Here is a 20,776-nt window from a genome sequence, read left to right as displayed (position 1 = left end):
ACCCCACTTGGTCCTTCACTGCTGTCATCTGCAAGCATTTACTGAGCACCTGCTAGGTCGCGGGGAGATGGCCAAGTACTTGGGGTACAGCCGTGAACACAATGGCAACCGGCCCAGGGTGCTGAAGTCTGATGGGGCAAGACCCAGGGGAAGAAATCGCTTCTACTGCGATCTGGGACCCTGACCCAAAGCCCTACCTGGGCGACTTCAAACCTATCCTGCCCAATCCTCATCACACTTTTATTTCCTGGCTGTAAGCATTCGTCAGTGGTTGCCCAGACCTGCTAATCCATGGTGGCTGCGAAACGTTGATTTTCTAACATTATTTCTTTGCATTTATTCATTGCCTGCCCGCTGGAGAAAGGAGCTGTGACTTCTCTTCTGTGCATCCATCCATTGATTATCAGAATGGATTCTCGTTTAGTCTGTGGTCTGTGATCCACGACTAAGTTCAGGAAAAAAAGATTGGAGAAACTCTTTCAGGATGAAATAATCAGACATCTGGGAGAAACTCCAGACACGTGACGTCTAAAGGCAATGAATGATCTTGAATTGGGTCTGGCCCTCGCGATGCGGATGGGGAAGTAGTTATAAAGGATATTATTGAAACAATTGGTGGAATTTGAATCGGGACCGTGGTATGGGCTAGTGTGTAATATCGATGGTAGATTTCCCAATTTTGAGCATTGTGCTGTGGTTATGTGTGAGACTGCTCTTGTTCTTAGGATATACTCACTGAACTATTTAGTAGTTGGGTGACCAAGAGGGCCAGTTTGCTCACGACTCTGAGAGGCTTCCAAGACTGTATATATGTAAATATGTAATATTTACATGTACACACACAAATATATAGTATAACATGTATATTTAATATACTTGGTACATATAATGTACATCTACCTAATCTATCATCTATCTATACAAATATATGTATATGAATATAAAAATTTAGTGAGAAATTCAAGAAATGTGACAAAAGGCTTACACTTGGTGAATTGAGTAAAAAACTAATAGAAATCCTTTGTACTTGTATTAGCCTCCTGGAGCCTACTTTGCTATCACAATGTGACACAAACTGGGTGTCTTAGAACAACAGAAATGTATTGTCTCTCAGCTCTGGAGGATAGAAGTCCAAATCCAAAAGTCAGTAGGGCCACACTCCTCCCAAAACTTGGAGGGGAGGCTCCCTCTTTGCCTCTTCCAGCTCCTGGTGTCCCCAGATGTTCACTGGCTGGTGGTGACATCACTCCAGCCTGTACACGGCATCTCCCCATGTCTGCACATCATCTTCCCTCTATGCCTGCCTGCCCTGTGTCTAGATTTCCCTGGTCCATGAGGACACCAGTCATGTTGGATTGGGACCCACCCTAATGACCTCATTTTAACCTGGTTACTTCTGTAAAGACCTTATTTCCAAATAAGGTCACATTCTAAGGGACTGGGATTGGGACTTCAATATTCTTCTTGGGGAGGGGATACAATTCAACCTGTATCAGTCTTATTCTAGCAACTTTTCTCTGAAAAAGTCTGAAATAATATCAACATAAAAGCTATAAAAGTTATACAGATTGGTTGATACTACTTGCTCTCTCTAGATGGTCAGCGGAGTCCTCCCAACTCATAGGATAAGTGTCCACAAGCCCTGCATGCTCTTGACCATAGAAGGCAAGGCCGCAGGATGAGTCAGTTCAGGAGACTGATAAAGGGATTATCTCCAAGGATGGAGAAGCACAAGGGCTAGTCGGAGTGAGGAACTGCCACTCCTCGGGCTGGAAAGGCAGGGAAGGGAGGTGTTGCTGGGACTTGGAGAGAGTCCCTGACAGGTGCTCTGCCAGCAGCTTCCTTGGGGTATCCCTGCAGGGAGGACGCTGGAGGAATCAATACCCCCACATCAGACTCCTCCACCCCCTCCATCTACTGCTGGCTCCCCCATGGCTGACAAACCTGAAGTCAGGGATGCTGTCAAAGACATAGAGTGACTGTCCTGGGTACCGAGCACCATGGGGCTGGGTGGAGAACAGGCAAAGGTCATAGGAGGTGCCATGCCTGACTCATGGCCCTTGACACCTGCACTTCCTCTGCCCACCAGACGCTCTCACTCCATTCCCATCTCCCACCTTGACCTACACTCATAGCAACCTACCCCACTGCTCCCCCCTGCCTTATCACCTTCATTTTTTAGAAGATTCACTTAGGGGTCCCTTCAAAAAGCACTCTCTGCAAGCATGCTTACAGAACAATTCAAACAGCAACTACTCAGAAGAAGTGGATGTGCTGTCTTTTTTTTCTCTTATGGAAGGTGAAGTATTTATGGGTGTAAACTCGGGCTCAGTTTGAGCATCTCCCAAGAGAAGAAACCAGAACCCTCTTGGGAAGGGAAGTGGAGAGCACAGGTTGCCACATAGGTGAGTCAAGAAATACATATGAGCAACACAGAGAGAAAGTCTCTAACTGAAGGATACTTAGAATTTATAAATATGAAGACGATCACATTCTCACTTCTTTCTGTCTATAAAATCAGGCAGGTACCTGTCAGGAAAAAATTAGCCAATCTCAGTAAGATGCATAGTGTCAGTTTGGTTTTTTAATCCTTAACATATAATTTAAAATGCTGATTCCATGGCTGGAACGGTGGATGGTGCCAGATGACATAGCCTGTATAGACCATGTTCAGAAGACCTCCAAGCAGAGGTTGGGGGGAAGCTTGGTTGGAATGTTTTACTCAAAATGTGATATGTGAACCCACAGCATAAGCATTCTGGGGATTAGAAATGCAGATCCCAAGACCCCCAGATGTACAGAATCGGCATCTTCACTGTACCAGAACCCCCAGGTGATTCGTGTACATCTCACACTTTGAGAAGTATTGGCCCACAGGACAATTTCCCATCAGTCAAGAGGGACTTTAAAGGACCTTTAAGACTCCTGAGATCTCTGATTCTATACTCCTTCTGTCTCTTCCCGTTTATCTCCTCTCTGGAGCAATTGCCTAAAGAATCACCATGGGGACATCACCAGGTATTCCCACTTCCAGAGACATTCGCTTTGGGGCAAAGGTTCCAGCACAGGTGGCTAAAATCAGATCACTTTACAGTCAGCGCACTGGCAAAACAGGGAAAAGACAATTCAGATTATTTTATAAGAGCCGCTAGCCCAATTGCGGAGGGAAGATCTCCTTCCCTGGAGAATGCCAGCCGTAGAATGTAGAGAAAACTAGGCAGAAGGATGTAGAATCGGAAAACCAGTCTTTAGCCACCTCTCAATGAAATAACTGATTCAGGAAAATTTATTATTTAGTGTTAATACCATCAGGTGTATGGTGGAGGGGGACTTGAAACTCTGTGTGCATATTATTTTGTCTTCTCAGGGGAAACCCTCCATGCATGCTGGGATAACACTCAACCCTGACCTGTGGCCAGTCTCATTTCACATCACTAAAGGGGCTCATACAGATATCCTGGGTCTCCGGGTAGCCCGGGTGGCGCAGCGGTTTAGCGCTGCCTTCAGCCCACAGGGCATGATCCTGGAGACCCTGGATCGAGTCCCACGTCAGGATCCCTGCATGGAGCCTGCTTCTCCCTCTGCCTGTGTCTCTGCCTCTCTCTCTCTCTCTCTCTCTCTCTCTCTGATGAATAAATAAAATCTTAAAGAAAGAAAGAAAGAAAGAAAGAAATCCTGGGTCTCCTAAGAAGTGTACCAGGTCACAGATGCAGGTATGTGGTCATGAAGTTAGCGCTTACCCAAGGATATGATGAGCATGGAAACAGAGAAATGTGCTGGCTATGGGAGAATGGGGACCCACCTTATGGATACCAGGAAGGGAAGTTTGGGGTGGGGACAGGGGTGGGAGATGACACTGCAGGGCTTAACCCCACCTATGCTCTGATTTCCTAGCTCAGTTATTCTGACCTTCTTTGAAATTCTGAGGTACAACAAATTCTTTCCAACCTCAGGACCTTTGCACCTGCTGTTTCTCTGCCTGGAATACTCAGACTTACCTCTAAACACAGACACATCACACGCACACTCACATTTTACTTCTACCAATTTTATACCAATTTTACACTTACTCATCCTCCAAGTCTCAAACTTATCACTTTCTCTAAGATTCACCCCTCGGCTCCCCAGGCTGAGCCTCTTGTCATTTATCCCCACAGGACCTGTCCTTCACTTTCCTAGCACTTCGTACCATAGTCTATTAAAATCTATTTATTTTATAATTCATTGCTCAAAGTCACAAAGACAATTCCATGCCTCGTTCATTTGCACAACCCTACATCTTAGGACGCTGCCTAACACAGAGCTATTACTCAAGAGATATTTGCTGCCTAAATGAATGAATGATTGTTTTCACAGTTTGACTCTGAAAAATTCCTATGCAATTTCTGTTTTCTCTCATTCTGATTAAAACAGAACTGTTTTAGCAATTGCACCTGTTAGCAATTATTAAGGGCTTGCTGTATGCCTGGGGCATTGCCAACAATTACAAATGCATTAACTTGGCCAATACCATCAGCAACCCATGGTGTAAGTATTAGTAATTGACCCATTTTGCAGAGGAGAAAAAGGAGGAGTTGGGAAAGTCTCGATTTCTTATGAACGAGCTGGGAGAGGGTTCAGCAGCTCAGGCATGCAACACAAGACCCAGCCCATGTCTGAGACATCCGTGCGAAACAGAATAATGCCAGCAACACCTTCATGGCTGCTAGGTTGGTTATTTCTGCCTGGTACCTCATGAGCATCAATAAACACTTGGATGGGGGCTCCTCAGGCTTTTAATTTTCCAAGCAGAGTCCCTGGCAGACGCCCATGCTTTGAAATTTCATGGAGCAATAACCATGAATCACCCCCCAAAGATTCCAGGACAAAAGCAAGTTGGCTTTCCCCTGTGCAGCCCCGTTGTGCCGGGAGATGCTGGACACTGCCACCAAGTCAGTGATCCCAACTGCCGACAGGGCCTGGCACGGAAGGGCCCTCCCGCCGACCTCACTGAAAAGATCAGTAAATTCAGCAGCCAGTGAGTCTGGCTTTCCCACTTGCTGCCCCTAAATCTCTGTCGAAGTGGCAGGACTCTGGCCCAGCCACCCTGTCTGGGCCCATTTGCTCCATCTTGGAGGAGAGCGGTGCCAGGGACCTCCCAGGGGTTGGCGGGGATATTGTTTTTCCCACCCAGCAGCCTTCTTAGGAGCGGTTCCTCCTTTGCTGCCTGATTCAGCTTTGCTCAGACACGAGCTGCAGGCCCTGGGGGGCCTGGAGGAACCCCAAAGCTCCCTGCTCACTAAGTTGCCCTGGCTGGCTGAACTCAGGAATCCAGGACAGCCCATAGAGATAATGTTCCAGGTGCTGGCTTCCCCTGGGAACTCGAGGAACGGGCTTCCAAAGTCGCAGAGAGGGCCGTCGGGTGGCCCGGGGTCAAAACGGGGGCCAGGGCTTCTTGGACAAGTCTCTTCACCCTCCATCTTGGAGCTGGAGGGAACAAGACAGACAGTTGTCTTGTCTTTACGTTGGGATAGCACCAATGTCCCCCTTGCTAGGGTATTCTAAGGATTAAGCAATTCATGAATTCTTGCCATAGCGAGTAGTGATATACCACACACTGTGATGACACATCTGACATATACCAATCTTGTTCTCGGAACCGAGGTGGAAAGTTGGGTTTTTTTTACCCCTCATTATTGAAAAGTCATAGCTATAACTCAGAGAGGTAGAGTAACCTGGCCAAGGTCACACAGCAGAGCTGGGATTCAAACCAGGCCTGTCTGACCCCAGAGGCTAAGAGTTTGACACGCTGAGAAACCCCTAAGCTAGGCTCCCAGCCACAGCCTGCTGTACCCCTTCCCTGAGAGCACCGTAGGCGGCGCACTGCTACATGCATGAGAATCACGATGGTGCTTTACGTTTATTGAGAGCTGGCCATATGTCACGTGCTGCTACCTGGATTCCTTCCTTTATATACTTCCGCTATAGTTGTCATTTTGATCCCATTAGGTTGATCTGGACCAGAATATGAAGCATTTTCAAAACAGACAAAAGACTCTGGGCCACAGTCCATTGGGAGCCATGGCAGGTGTGCACATGAGGCCCTGATGTGATCAGGTTGGCCGGTTCTGAATATGGCCCCAGCTGCTGACATGAAGACAGATGAGAGAGAGAAGCCAGAGTCAAGAAGGCGAGAGCAACAGGAAAGTGTGGAGGCCAAATGCAACCCTTTGTTCCTTCTCTCTTCCCAGGACATGGTGCCCACAGGGGCCTGGCCTTGCCTGGAGCAGTACCTCGGCCCCCAAAGCCCTCTCTTCCATCAGCCAGCTTATCCCAGCTCAGAGCCCCACAGGACCCCAGGCTTAGAGCATTCTGCTCAAGATGGGCTAGGAAAAACCCTGCTCATTCATTCATTCATCATTCATTCATTCAGAACTAGTTGTTGAGTGCCACTGAGTGAACAGCATAGAACAAGACACCTTAAGGGTCCAGCTGAGAATCAGAAACATGGGGCTTGAGTCCTCCTTCCACCCTGAACGTGTCCAAATCCTACCTTTCCACGTCCCCATGTCCTGTTGTGTAAAACAGAGATCATATTCATACCACAGTGCTCTTGGGAGATACAATGAGGCATGGATAAAGCAGCTGGTGTACACCCGGCTCTCGGGGACTTTCAGGACTTATTATCCTGAAGAGGCAGAGAACATGGCAGTTGGGGTGGGGGGCACAGGCCCAAGGTGACAGAGCTGCGAGTCTATGTCTGGTTCTTAATCAGGGGTGACCTGGCCCCCCAGGAATATTAGGAGATATTTTTGGTTTTCACAGCTCTGGGGGTGGGGGTGCTACTGGCTTCTAGCGGGTAGGGGCCAGAGATGCTGCTAAACATCCTAAAACGCACAGCACAGTCCCCTCCATAAAGAATGGCCTGGTCTTAAATGCCATCCTACACGCCCAGAAGCCCAGGATGAATTACATTTTCCCCCTCTGGGCTGTGAAGGGAGCCCCAGGGTCCCAGCGCTCAGCTTGCCTGTGCATGGAGCACCCCTGGCCCCGAAGGGAGCAATCAGCTCCCAGTGCCGACAGCTCTGTTTGAGGCTGGGGACCTGCATGGACACTGCTAACCTATCCCCTCTGTTGTGACAGCAGCCCTCCCTGCTCCTGCCCCTGCTCCTCTATCTCTCTGGGATCTGCCGTAGTGGCTGATCCTGCTAGGAAGCTGCTCCAAGTGGCTATGTGATGGCCTCCTTGTTCCCCCAACAAGGGCTACTGGGGGCCGGGCTATGGCTCCTTGGGGAGTTATGTGAGTGAGGATGGAAGTGTTGGCTCCTATAGAGCAGGAGGGTCCCCATATTGAGTCTCTTTGTCCATTCAGAGTTAGCACATTTTGGTCTCTGCCAGCCACGGGGGGCTCATGACTGAGTCTGGGGGGTCTGATGACCTTTCTCCTTTATCTCTTCTGTCACTTAGAGCCAGGGACACACAAGTGGTCCCCCGTTGGTATATAATGTTCTTTCCCAAGTGCCCTGAAAACTAAACTAAGCTTGCCTGAGGTGGGGCAGTGTGGAGAGCATCTAGTCACAGTACTAGCCAGGCACACGGTAGGTACTCAATAAATACACAGTCAGTAAATGAAAGAATGCACACAAGGCATGTTAGGAGGCCTGATTTTTATTTATTTTTTATTTTTTTAAAGATTTTATTTATTTACTCATGAGAGACACAGAGAGAGAGAGAGAGAGAGAGAGAGAGAGAGGCAGAGACACAGGCAGAGAAGCAGGTCCATGCAAGGAGCCTGACGTGGGACTCAATCCTGGGTCTCCAGAATCAGGCAGGCCCTAGGCTGAAGGCAGTGCCAAACCGCTGAGCCACCCGGTCTGCCCAGGAGGCCTGATTTTTAAACTCAGCTTTGCGTCTACCTTGCCACATGACTTTGAGCAAGCCCCCTTGCCCCTCCAGACATCAGTGTACTGGTCTGTAAAGTGGAGGTTATCCTTCGCCACTGAACAGATCCTGAAAGGAAGACAACAGCCTTTGGAGTCAAGCAGGGAGGGAGCTGGAGCTGAGATTATCTTTGTGAATTAAACCACAAAAGAACATTTGTCATTTCTTGTTTCTTAAGAATAGTTCTGTTAGCATCAACTCCAGAAAGGCTGTGGCAAGCCCACTCTGTCACCTGTATTAGCTACTATGGCTGCGTAACAAATTATCCCCACGCTGAACAACATAAATCAACCTGCCTTCCTTATCTCAGAGTCTCTGAGGGTCAGGACTCTGGAAGGGGCTTAGCCAGGTGGTTCTGGCTCAGGGCCTCTCCTAAGATTATGAGACAGTGAAATCATCACCATTTATTTTCCAGATGAGGAAACAAAGAGCTCACACAGCTGGTAAAAGATGAAGTCGGGTTTCACCCTGCCAAGTGGCAGATTTCCGAAGCCGTGGAACTGACCTCACCATCTCCCTCAGAGCCAGTGACAGAAAGAGAAGGGGCATTTGGTCCAGGTTCCTGTTTGTTATTTGAGAGCCACAGAAAAGCCCAGAATCTTCTAGGGAGGGCACTGGAAAGTACTTTGCAAAGGAAACCCAGCTTTGGCAGAGCATGTTCCCACTCACATGCCTTTCAGCCCTGACGTAGGGGGCGCCCCCTGGTCTCCTGGTCTGAGACCCAGACAGCAGGTTGACATCACCAGGATCTCTCTGAGTAGCCTCCACTCCCTAAACTGCCCCAGCCGCCTTATGATGCCTGATTCAGATCCCGGCCACTTCCCAGAGGCTTCTCTATCCAGGGGTCCTGCGCTCAGTAGGACAGGCTCACTAATTAATCCTGACCCCAGCTCAGGTCCTCGAGACATTCATTCCTTGGGCTCCTTCGGACATCCAGGCACTTGAGTGCATGTGTATGTATATATGCACATGTGTATGTGCGTGCGTACATCTATATATGACACGGGGGACCTTTTGAAATGTCTAAGATGGGCTTAGCCAGGATACTATCTGCACATCCGCTGAGAGCACTTTGTCAGATGCCTGCGTGACCCGGGACTTACAAACCAGGGACAGAGCCTGAGTACAGAGGGTGAGGAGGGGATGCCCGCTGGTGGTCCCGTCACTATCTCTTTTGAGAAGTCTTAATCCCCTAATCACTTTTATTAATCTCATAACAATCTTTCCAACATCGGTTACATCCTTCTTATCTTGGTTAAGCATTTTGGTGAACTCAGGGCTTCTTGTCACTTAGGGATTTTTTTCCTGCTGCTTAAAGCATCTGCTCTTACATTCTCTCCTCTCTCTCTCTCTCTCCCTCCTTCTCTCCCTCCCTCTCATTCTCTCTCTCCCTCCCTCTCTCCCTCTCTCTGTCTCCTTCGTTTCCTCCCCCCACTTTCTTCTTCCCTCTCTCCAGCTCTGCTGTCAGAATCCAAAAACCCTTGAACTTCAGAGCAAGGAGGAACCTTCAAGACCACTCAGCAGACATTTCTCATTTCGCAGCAGGGAAAGTCAGGGCTCTGAGATGTGAACACCTCCTTCAAGGCCACAGCCCAGGGACAGGAGAGTACATGCCCACGCGTGGAGAACAAGAGACGCTCTTGCAGGTGTAAGCACTTAACCAGCATCATCTTCATTCTGCACAAATGCCTCTTGGGTGGGTTCAGCCACCAGCTCCATTTTAGAGACGAGGAGACTGAGGCAGATCAAAGGAAATCACTGGCCCACGGACATAGTATGTGAGGAACATAGCGGGGATACTGGAGCCCAGGCAGCCAGACTTGGGGGCATGAGTCTCCCACCACAATGCCAGGTAACACTGTGCCCTCCAATCCCTCTGGCAGCTGTGGGCTGGTGCACAAGTGGGGGCATAGCAGGTCCCTTATCAAATGAAATAATGTGTTGAGGGTTTCTGATGGGGTTGTTGCCCCTCTCGCGGGCTGGGAGCTCTGAGCTCCTGGGATGGAGTTCCCACAGGTCAGCAACGGAGCCTGTGACAGTGACCTGTGCCGCTGACCTTCAGCGGGCACAGCGGCCCCAGCCCAGTGTCCTACAGCTACAGCTGGCCTGGCCGCACTCCCCACTCACAGCAGCAGCTGCAGCCATCTCAACCCTCCCTGGGTGTCACCTCCTTCATCTCTCCACTGGAAAGCGGTGTCTGCAAATAGCCATCAGCTCCAGAGAGCTTTCTGGAAATGAAATGCAATGTGGGAAGCCAAGTTGAAAAGCTCATAAAAGGCAGTCACTGGCGCAAGCTGGGCTTTGAATGCACGGGCGTCCAGATGCCCATCTCCCCATCCCCTCGTGTGGCCCCAGAAGAACCTGGGGGTCCCAGACACTCTAGCTGCAAGGCTACCAAAGAGGGATCTCAATGTGTCCCCTGTGTCTGAGCGTCTGTGAGCTGAGAAACACCCCACATCCTCCTCTAAGCCCCCGGGGTTAGAAGAGAGGTTTGCACTTGGAGGGGATGACTCTCAAACTATTCCAAAATCAACAGAGACGTGGGATCTTGAAGCACCATCTTCCCCATCCCTCCTGATGCTGTGTGCCTCTCCCTACCTGATGCGATCACCTCTGTTCCCTCCTGCCTGCCTCCTGCCCCCTTTGTCTGCCTGACAAGTAGCTGATGAGGGTGAAGATGGAGAACCAAGCACCGAATTTAGAAAATAAAAATACGCCGATCGGCTTTATTAATCTCCTGAAATATGCTCCCCAACTAGCACCAAGCTGAAAAAGCCCATGTTTCCCCCTAGAACATCATAAAAAAAAAGTAGAAATGTTTACAAGGATGACTGGGGAAAAGTGCAGTAGATCTTCCTGGTAATGTACAAGGTGATGCAGTAATTGCTATGGAAACTAGTCATTATAATTCAATAAAGTGAGAGGGAAAAAAAAAGTTAAGTCCATTGTGTTACCTATGACTCTATAGTCACGTTCTTTACATACATTAGCATAAAATCAAGTCCCACTTTTATTCTCCAGGTTTTCGCCTGCTCTGCCTTCACAAAAGAGTGTATAGGGTTCAGCACAGATGAAGCCCTAAAGAGAAGAAAATTCACTTTGCAAGAAATCTCTCTCTCTCTTTTTTTTTTCCCTGAGTAAAATATTTAATGTTTCTGCATAATGTGCATGCATGGTTCTGGATGAGACCACAGCTTGTGCATGAGGAGTTTTGCCCAGAAAAACTGATTCAAGGAATCACCTTACCTCCCTGCGGCGCCTGAGGTGTGGTGGAAATGGACGTCTTCTCTCAGGGGAGATGCAACTTGCCAAATAAATAGAAAGCTACACCCACAGTCACATGATCTATTGCACACATGAAGTCTGAGCATCTTGGGGAGACCACTGGAGGGAGCAGGTTCTTGTGGGGCCTTGGGAGATACTGCAAGGGTTGGGGGCACAGCACCCTGCATGGATGCTCTAGCTCGTTTCCCACTAGGTGCATCGTAACCCACTTGGAAAGTTGATCTATAGGCAAGGCATTTGCAGTTCCAGGAGTGGTGGGGGAAACCCCAAACATAAGGCAGGAAGCACTTACTGCTCAGATACCTATTTTTGGCAAAGGGAGATAAAAGGAGTACTTTACAGCATGCTGGGGGCTGCTGAGTATGAAGATAATGATCCTTACCCCTCTTACCAGGAGCTCGCAAACCTTTACATCACTGGGAGTGCAGAGACAGGGGACCAGAGTTAGAAGGATGTGGTCTCCTGGCTAGTTGGTTCAGGTCTCTGAGCCTCTGCGATTGTACAAGCTGTTAAACCATTGTCGCTCAGCATCAAACGCATCCTTCTATTCACTGCCTTCCAGAGCCAGGGCTGGGATTCTGAGCCCTGCTTTTCTGCGGGAGCCGGGTCAGGTCTGGGTTGGCCTCTGCCCATAGTGGGCGCTAGCGGGAGACTTGAGGCAGGCTGCAGAGGGGACATGCTCTGGCCCCTGTTTGCTGGCAGTTTCGGTTGGTGTCTCCATCCCAGCGATGTTCCTCATCCCAGCAGTGACAGGTGGATCCAGTGATCACCTGCCCCGTCCCTCTTCCAAAGCCTGTGCCCAAGCTCCGCGTGGTTCCTCCCCAGAGCTCTGGAGCACAGCAGAATTCAGGTCCCTCCTCCAAGTCTGGTCTTTCTTCTCTCCCACCTTCTCGACTTGCTCTTTCAGCCCAAGGATGCCACTTGCCTCCTGCAATCACTGCCTCTGTGCTTCCCAGTGTGCCACTTTTGCCTATCCAGTTTGTCAACACCAGAGCAAGTGATTCCCTGTATTAAATTCTCTCCGTTAGAGTACCTGGTAGAGAGTTTCCCTTTCTCTCTTTGGGTCCCACTCTTCTAATCCCGCCTCCACTTAGTAGTTAGGATGATCTTTCTGACAACCAGTTTGATTGGAATACTGCCCAGAGGAGGTGAACTCCTAGCCTTTAGGCTGACAAAGCCCCTCTGCTCCCTACAGCAGACATCCTCTGGCAATCACATTTCTCCCCAGCATCAATACCCCCTCAGAACCCTTCCTAACACCATGCTTCAGGACAGTGCTATTCATGGCTCAGAACTGGCAGTTAAAAAAGAACCTGTTTTCCAAACTCGCCCTGGATGTGACTTCCATCTCTGAGGTATGATCCATACGAACTACCTATTAATTTCTCTCATGTTTATTGAGTGTTTATTACATGTCAGGCATTCTACCATCTTACCGTGTAGCATCTTCAAGGAGAAATCCATCCAGTTTATGCTATCTCTCGTAAGGGTAGCTTTAGATCTGTTTTTGTCCCAAAAAGCCCAACTTGCATACTCAGATTCACTCTTACACCTAGAGAAGTTCTTTACCTGAAACTTAGTGAAGTCACCACAAAGAGTTCTTTGAGAATGACTGAATCCTTTCCCTGGAAGGAGAACTCTGCTGATATTCAGCGTAATTACACACAACAAATTCCAAGTGGTACAAAGTAGAATTCTGCTATTGACTTGCTAATTTCGTCCACATTTAGGCATTGATGGAAATCCTCCTCTGGATGTGGCTTAGAGTCACAGGCTCTCTTGGTGCGGGGGCGAGGGTCATCTGGAGTCTTTCTCCAAGTTCTGCATCCAGCAATGTCTGAAGAGATTGTTGATTGTCAAAATTAGGCATGAAGTGGCTATTAGCATCTCATGGTTGGAGACTAGGGATTCGGGTACAGGATGGTCCTCTGTCGCCAAGAATTATCTGACCCCAAAGGTCAATAGTGTCAAGGGTGAGAACTTTTGGTTTTGATTCATGTTTCCTGTGCTGGCTGTGGTGACCTGGCATCAGAAATCACCTTTTTTCACTTGCAAAGAAAAGGTCCCTATTTGTACATGTAATTGCCGAAAAGTTGGCACCAAGTAGTGAGCTCTTTGCAATGACATTGCTGGTGAGATTTGTTCCCTCCGATGCATTGTGCAAAGTGCCCTCCCAGGACCCCAGAATAGCGCCTTTCAATCTCCCTTTGACCCTATCACCTTCTCTGTCTCCAGCCTGGCACTCTATCCCTAGCCAGCTGCTTCTGTGGCCCATCCGAGCCAGGTCTAAAGGCATCGGGAAGAGTCACCTCCAAGTTCAAATAAAACTGAAAACATATCTCCCATTGGCCTGACTCTTGGATACCGTGACATTCCCAGTGCTGTGCTAATGAGCTTCCCCTTTCCAACTGAAGCAGCTCAAACCCTCCCATGCCCCAAATCATTCCAGCCACATTCCTCGCCCTGGGGTCACACTGCCTTGAATCTAATCAGACTTTACATTCATTGTGGGTTCTCACTCATCAAATATGGCTCGACGAATGGATGTACACAGGGCTTCCAGGGGTCCACTAGACTTGCTCAACAGATACGCAATCCCTGCAGTTTGTCTCTAAACTCCGGGGGTTTAAATGTTGGCTTGGTTCAACATTTGTCGGAGATACAGATTTCCATGTCCCCATTTCCTTAGGAAAATAAAGGAACAGTCACATCGGATTAAATGGTTCAAGGAAAAATCCCAATGCTCCACCCCCCACCTTGTAGCCAGGGCTGTGACCAGACCACCTCATTTGTCTGTAAGTATTCAGTTAACTGTCAGCCAACTCCTCTCTGACTTGAGAGAGCTGATAAGTACAGGACCATGGAATCAGGAGCAGTGGGCAGCATGGAGTCATCACATTCTAGCACTCCTCCTTCATAGGACTGCATTTTCCAAGTACGCTAGAGTCATGAGATTTTAGGATCAGAGACTCTGCACTGAAGAGTTTGAATTTGGGAGGCATGGAATACTAGAACCACTTTGGTGGGGGCGCAGAGGGATCTTAGAATTATAAACTGTTTGGATCATAAAATCTCAGAATTTGTAGCTTTGTTTGCAAATTTCATATCCTGCAACCAAAGTTTCTTAGAATTACTAAAATTGAGGAACATGGAAGCTGAAAGCTTTAAGGGGAAACTCAGGGCTCCGAGCTCATTTCCAGGGCTTGAGGCACCTCTGGATTCCCTGGTCGCACTCCTTCGACTAGTAAAATTAATTGTTTCTTCCACATACGGTGCCACCCACAGAGGAGACACTGCCTACGAAGCCACAACAAGGAAACGGCTTTCTGCCTGCAGAGCAGATCCTTGCCATCCCTGGGAGGGGACCAAACACTGGGCATCCACAGGAATTAGGCAGATAATGTAGGTGAGGCAATGGGCAGTTCCAATAAAATAATGGGGAATTAGACTCTGAGCCTTCAGGTCAGGAAGACAAGAGGGAGTGGTAGGGACTGTGGCAGATGGAGGACCTTTGCACGTAGATACAGGAGCCCATCATGACCAGAGCATGCCTGAAATGCTAGAAATCTGTTTTCATGTAGAAATCTTGGGATTTTTTTTCAGTATGGGCAAGTGATTCAAATTCAAATGCAGTGCAGTCTCACACCGTGTTGCAATACCAATCAAAAATGCTCTGGGAGCCCCTTTTGGCCTGCAGGCCCCCGGTTTTCACTCCCTGTAGTAGGAGGCACCAAAGGAACCAGAGAGCACCTACCTCGTGGTGGTTTCGGAGCAAGGATTCAGCACCAGAATGCAAGGTTCAAACTGTTGCTCTGTCACTTTCTGGCTGTCCTACCACGGCCTCTGGGCCAGATTTCCCCAACTGTAAGATGGTAAATTTATAAAAGTACTATTTCATGGGGTCATTTTGAGGTCTAAATGAATTTATGGAATATGCAAAGTCTTTAGGAAACACACATTAGTTAGCATCTACAAAGAACTGAGGTAAAAGGTACAGGTAGGGAATGGGTAAAACATTAGCCATTCTTCTTCTGTTTTTGCAGATCCTCGTTTTTTAGAAAAAACTTAGGCTCTCCCTGGCAGTCTTGCTGGGAGACGAAGGGCAGGCCGAGGGGCCAGAGTGAGTACCTCCGTTTGCAGATGAAAGAACTAAGACATAGAAGGGTTTTCCACTTGCCCAAGGCCACGCAGCAAACACATGGCAGGACTTGGCTCAGGACCCAGCTCTCTGACTCTGTCTCCCTCTCTTCCCAGACTCTGTCTGCTGTCGGAGCCCACGGCCTGACCTGGCCATGGACGCCACCCCCAACCAGCCAGCCAGCCAGCCAGCAGCTCTGCCACACTGCCAGATGTCCCGCGCCACACTCCAGACGCAAAATGACAATGAGGTGTGTGTGTGTGTGTGTGTGTGTTTTTCCTAAAGAAAGAGAGAGAGAGAGAGAGAGAGAGAGAGAGAGAGAAAGGAGCAGGCGGTGGGAGAAGAACTGTTCTCATCACAAATTTCTCTCTGGCCCTCTTCCCAGATTTGAAGTTTCTGGCACAGCCAGCAAGATTCGGGGCAAGAGAGTCAAAGAGGGGTCCTGGGCAGCGGTGGAGTTGTTAAGGCCAGAACTGGCTGGCCTGATTTCTCAGCCAGACCAGGACCCCCACCCCACCCCCAGGACTAGCTGCATAATTGGGAGCCATACGAAAAGGAAATGCATGCAGAATCCTACTGGTGCAAAAATTATTCAGCATTTTGAGAGGGGGCCAATAGAGAGTCAAACCCAGGCATAGTGCCGGCCCTTTGAGCACAGACCCCATATGACTGCAGAGGTCACACATGTGTGAAGCCAACCTTGCACATTCCCCCTTGTCTGAGGGGCCCCCAGTGTCACACAACAGGGTACAAAGAGGGTTAACAGACACCCTCCCCTCTCCCCATGTTCTGGTGAGATAAAACCACCATTGGGAGACCCAGGACAATTTTTATATAGGATTAGAAAACAAAAATCAATATTTAATTATCTGTAAGCTTTTTGTGTCACTGAATCTTTAGCACCCTAACAGGGAGCACAGGCTGCCAAGGCAAAAGTAAGTCATTAAAGACGCCGGATCGCTGGCCATCCCTTTTTAGAGTCGGGCCATAAATAGAGGACATTATCAGTCCTCCCATGCTGGTATTGTTATTTATCTTTACAATCTCTATTTACCTCTATTTATAGCAGATTTCCCCCATATATTATGAGGCCAGGTTAACTTTAACGGACTTCATGAAAAGAGGTACTTAAAACTTTGGAACATGCTTATGTGGACAGATGGCGAGGTTTTCAGAAGCTATGGAGCCCAGAAGGCCGATTTGAAGGGTGTTGATTTTTTTTTTTCTTTCTTTCTCTCTTTTTTTTTTTTTTCTTTTTTTTTTTTTTTTGCTTCTTTTCTTATTGCAGAGACTCTCTCCCATGAAGGCTGTCCAGGGTCCTTCTTTCCCGGCATGGTAGCTACATCCTCAAGTGCAAATGGATGGGAGATAGAGCCAGAAAATCCTGGCTCTGGACCTTCACACCTCACCTGTAAAGGGGCTTTTTCACTTGCCAAGCTGACAGCAAAATCATCTTTCCAGAGGCTGGAAGCCTTTTTCTCCCCAGGACAACTTCACCCGGGTTACTTGATCTTATTTTAGCTTTAGTCAGAGTGGGTTATAATAGTCTGTTCAGTGGCCTGCCTCCACCATCAGACTGCCATCTCCTCTGGGCCGGGACACTCTGGGCCACCTAGGGATTCATGGCCCCATGCACAATGCCCAGTACAGAGTGGATGCACAATAACTGTGAGCCATGATTTTAGAAGGGGAGCAGCACTGGTAGAGACAAAACCAGTATTTGGCTGACCTGGGTTCAGATTTCTCCTGTCAACCTTAGTACCTGGGAAACTTTGGGCAAGTTAATCAGCCTATCCGAGACTCAGTTTACTCATCTGTAATGTGGGACTAAAAATATACCTACTCACAGGTGGATTGGAACAAAGTCAATAAGGCGGGTGGAGGGATGCACAGCCCAGTGTTTGGTACCCAGAAAACACGTGGTCAGAAAACGCACATGAGCTGATTTTCTTTCATTAATCCTAAGGGCCACATAACCTGCTTAAAACTAACATAAGTGAGTGAAAGCAAATGAATGAATGCATGAGTGGATGTCCAGGTGTATGGATGGATGGATGGATGGATGGATGGATGGATGGATGAATGAATGAAAGAAAGAAAACACAGAAAAAGACTTTCTTAGAAGCAGAGCTGGGCCTCATAAGATGTAATCTACGAAAGGATTAGAAGCATTTTTGTTCACTGATTTTAAAAATAGGGCAGTAGGTGTGCTTGGGTGGCTCAGTTGGTTAAACGGATGTCTTGGGCTCAGGTCAGGATCCCAGGGTCCTGGGATGAGCCCAGTCAGGCTCCCTGCTCAGAGGGGAGTCTGCTTCTCCCTCTCCCTCTGCCCCTCCCCCTGCCTGTGCTCTCTTTCTCTCAAATAAATAAAATCTTTTTAAAAAAATTAAAAATAAAAACAAGGCCGCCTAGAAACAAACCTGAGGACTTAGAAAATTTTGCATGCAATAAAGGTAGCACTTCAACTCAGATTATTCCACAAAGAGCATTGGGACTATTGTTTAACCATGAGAGAACAAAAATGGAGTTAAAGTGTTGCTTCACAGCCATTCAGCAAAATCAAGTGCCTATGGATTGGAGTTAACAGGATAGCATAAAACTCTATGACCCTCAGATGAAAATGGGGATTAGCAATTTATGATCTCAGGCCGTGAGGATGTTTCTAAGTATAAAAACAAAATAATATGCTATAAAAGAAAACATAAGATTGATTAAACTCCATAAAAATGAAAATATTTACAGGACTAAAAAACAAAAGGCATAAAGTACACTGGGAAAAATTATTCACTCCACCTGCACTAGGTAAAGGGTTAAATGATACACCACATGAAGAGTTCCTGGATATTATTAAGAAAACAAAAAACAAAAGTAAACAGGAAAAAAAATGAAACAAGTCTATGAATGTTGAATTAATCAAAGAAGGCATAGCAATGGCCAAATAAGTACATAGCACAAGCTAAACTTTACTCATGATTCTTTTTTTAAAATGCAATTTTCGAGAACAGATAAGTTTCAAATGGTTAGATCAGCACATTTTTCTTTAATGATAACACACACTGCTCATGAGGATGTTGCAAAATAGGCATTCTTAAACATTGTGGTACAATCCTAATAGATCACAAGAGTAAGTACTTTTTACAGTATGCCTTGAGATTCTGTGGTCATTTATTACACAATAGCTTTGTGTAAGTGTTGAAAGATACACTTTTGACAATCACCCTGTATCAGTTTCCTCTCATTGGGAGTATATACGGGTGACATTTTTTTTTATTAGACAACCCTTAGTAGTTCCCATTAAAAGTTTAAAATATGTCCATCTTTTGACCCAGCATTTTATTTTCAGAAATCTACCTTAGGGCAATACTTACACAGGTGCTTGGAGATCTATTTTCAAGGAGGACCATTACAACATTGTTAACAATAGCATAGAAGAGGTGGGAGAGGGTGATGGGCGAAATAGTTAAAAGGGATTAAGAGATACATGTTTCCAGTTATAAAATAAATAAGTCATAGAATTGGAAGGCATAGCATAAGGAATACAGTCAATAATACTATAATAATGTTGTATGGTGGCGGATGGTGACTATGCTTATTGCAGTGAGCACTGAGTAATGTATAGAATCCTTGAATCAATATGTTGTACACCCAAAACTCACATAATATTATGTGCCAATTATACTTAAAAAGAAAAAGAGAAACAATACATAGAAAAATTTGGAAACAACTTAATTACCTGTCAAGAAGGGAATGGTTAAGTAAACCAAAATGGTTATTTTTGTAAGTAAAATTGTGAAAACTGTGGCATATCTACAATGTCTATGTAATATATCCATGTAATAGAATATTATACAGCCATTAAAAAGAATGAGGCAGTTTGACATGCCCAGACTAGGGGACCATGACCATGTTAAGTTGTTAAGGGAGAAACACAATTTCTAGAGTGCGCTTATATCATGGTCTAACTTATGCAACTCATTGAACTGTGTATATACAAAGACCCCAAAAAGAGAGTAGTTGAAGGGAGTTTTTTCTTTTTACTCCTGGATTTCTGCTTATTTAACTTGTAACTTTTTTTTTCACTAGAATTAGCTTCTATGCCCTGTAAGTCTGCCCACTCAATCCAGCCCCCACGAGTCAACACAAGACTGTTTCTAAGTGCATCCCCATCAAACATACTCAAGGACTTGCGGGCCACCAGGGTGACACTCAGAATCTCAATCTAGCCAGTGAGGTCTCCTGTACCCTGGCCCTTACCCTCGCTCCTTCCAAATTCTCATGGCTCACCACATTCCCCTATCATCTCTTGATCCGAATTTTTCCCATACTGTGCCCTCTGCTTGGAATGCCCCTCCCTGCTCTGCCCGTGAAGATTCAGGTAACACATTCCATAAGAAGCCTTGCCTAATGTTCTAGTCTGCGGCAAGTGATTCACTGGACCTTTTTTTTTCTTCAAAAAATTGAGATGAAATTTACGTAGCATAAAATTAACCAGCATAAAATATAGAGTTCAGTGGCATTTTAAACATCTAGATTCCCAAGCCTCAACCTAGTCCCATTGCATTGAAAGCTCTGGTATTATTTTAAATAAAGTTCTCAGATCATTCTTGCATATGCTGAAGTTTAATAACCACTGCCCCTCTACTGCCTTATCCTTCCTTCTGTTAGTGTGTGGCCATTTGTATTCGTGTCTCTTTTTTTTTTTAATTTTTATTTATTTATGATAGTCACAGAGAGAGAGAGGCAGAGACATAGGCAGAGGGAGAAGCAGGCTCCATGCACCGGGAGCCCGACGTGGGATTCGATCCCGGGTCTCCAGGATCGCGCCCTGGGCCAAAGGCAGGCGCCAAACCACTGCGCCACCCAGGGATCCCTGTATTCGTGTCTCTTAATTTATAAGTTGGAGATTGTGAGAATCTGTATACAGAGAGGTAAAGCAGTCGGTATATAGATGTATACACATGTAGGAAATATATGTGTGTGTATGTAATTGTTTTATGATCATGCTGAATAAAGGATAACGAATCCCAATAGGAAGTTTGCAAACTGCAAAGCTCTGTCCATAAGGAGGAGGTGGAAAAAACTCCCCTCCGTCTTACCCCGCTGTCAGAGTGAGCCAGTAGCCAGCAACCCTTGCCTCAGCCTTTGCTGGAACCTGAGCAACGCTCTCAGCTGGGGATTTATTCCTTTCACTTTCTAGCACCGGCTGGTGTTGACTGTTGCCAGGAAGAAACAGTCTTGGGCAACCCTGCTGCCCCGGCCTCAGAAGATCAGAGATACGTTTTAGGCGGGGAGATGTCTGTTTTCCATGCTTTCCAAAATCCCATGCAGGGATGTCGCTGAGCTGAGCCTGAAGGCCCGGGATGTTGGCAGGTCCAGCATGGCTCCCTGGACGGAGTGTGTGGGGACCGTCTCTGATGTTGAGGTTCGGTTTCT

General features: G+C 47.0%; 1 long non-coding RNA gene across 1 annotated transcript in view; it reads left to right on the top strand.

The window, feature by feature from the left end:
* The window catches only part of LOC144298985 (uncharacterized), a 70,604-nt gene extending 50,263 nt beyond the window's left edge, over positions 1-20,341 (top strand). Inside the window, exons 2-3 of the long non-coding RNA XR_013365814.1 lie at positions 15,460-15,593; positions 16,632-20,341. This is a non-coding gene — a long non-coding RNA (uncharacterized LOC144298985). The remainder of the gene's footprint in view (positions 1-15,459; positions 15,594-16,631) is intronic.
* The last annotated feature ends 435 nt before the right edge of the window (positions 20,342-20,776 follow it).

Source organism: Canis aureus, chromosome 27, assembly GCF_053574225.1.
Source record: "Canis aureus isolate CA01 chromosome 27, VMU_Caureus_v.1.0, whole genome shotgun sequence".
Taxonomy (NCBI): domain Eukaryota; kingdom Metazoa; phylum Chordata; class Mammalia; order Carnivora; family Canidae; genus Canis; species Canis aureus.
This window is presented reverse-complemented; position numbering and strand designations above follow the sequence as displayed.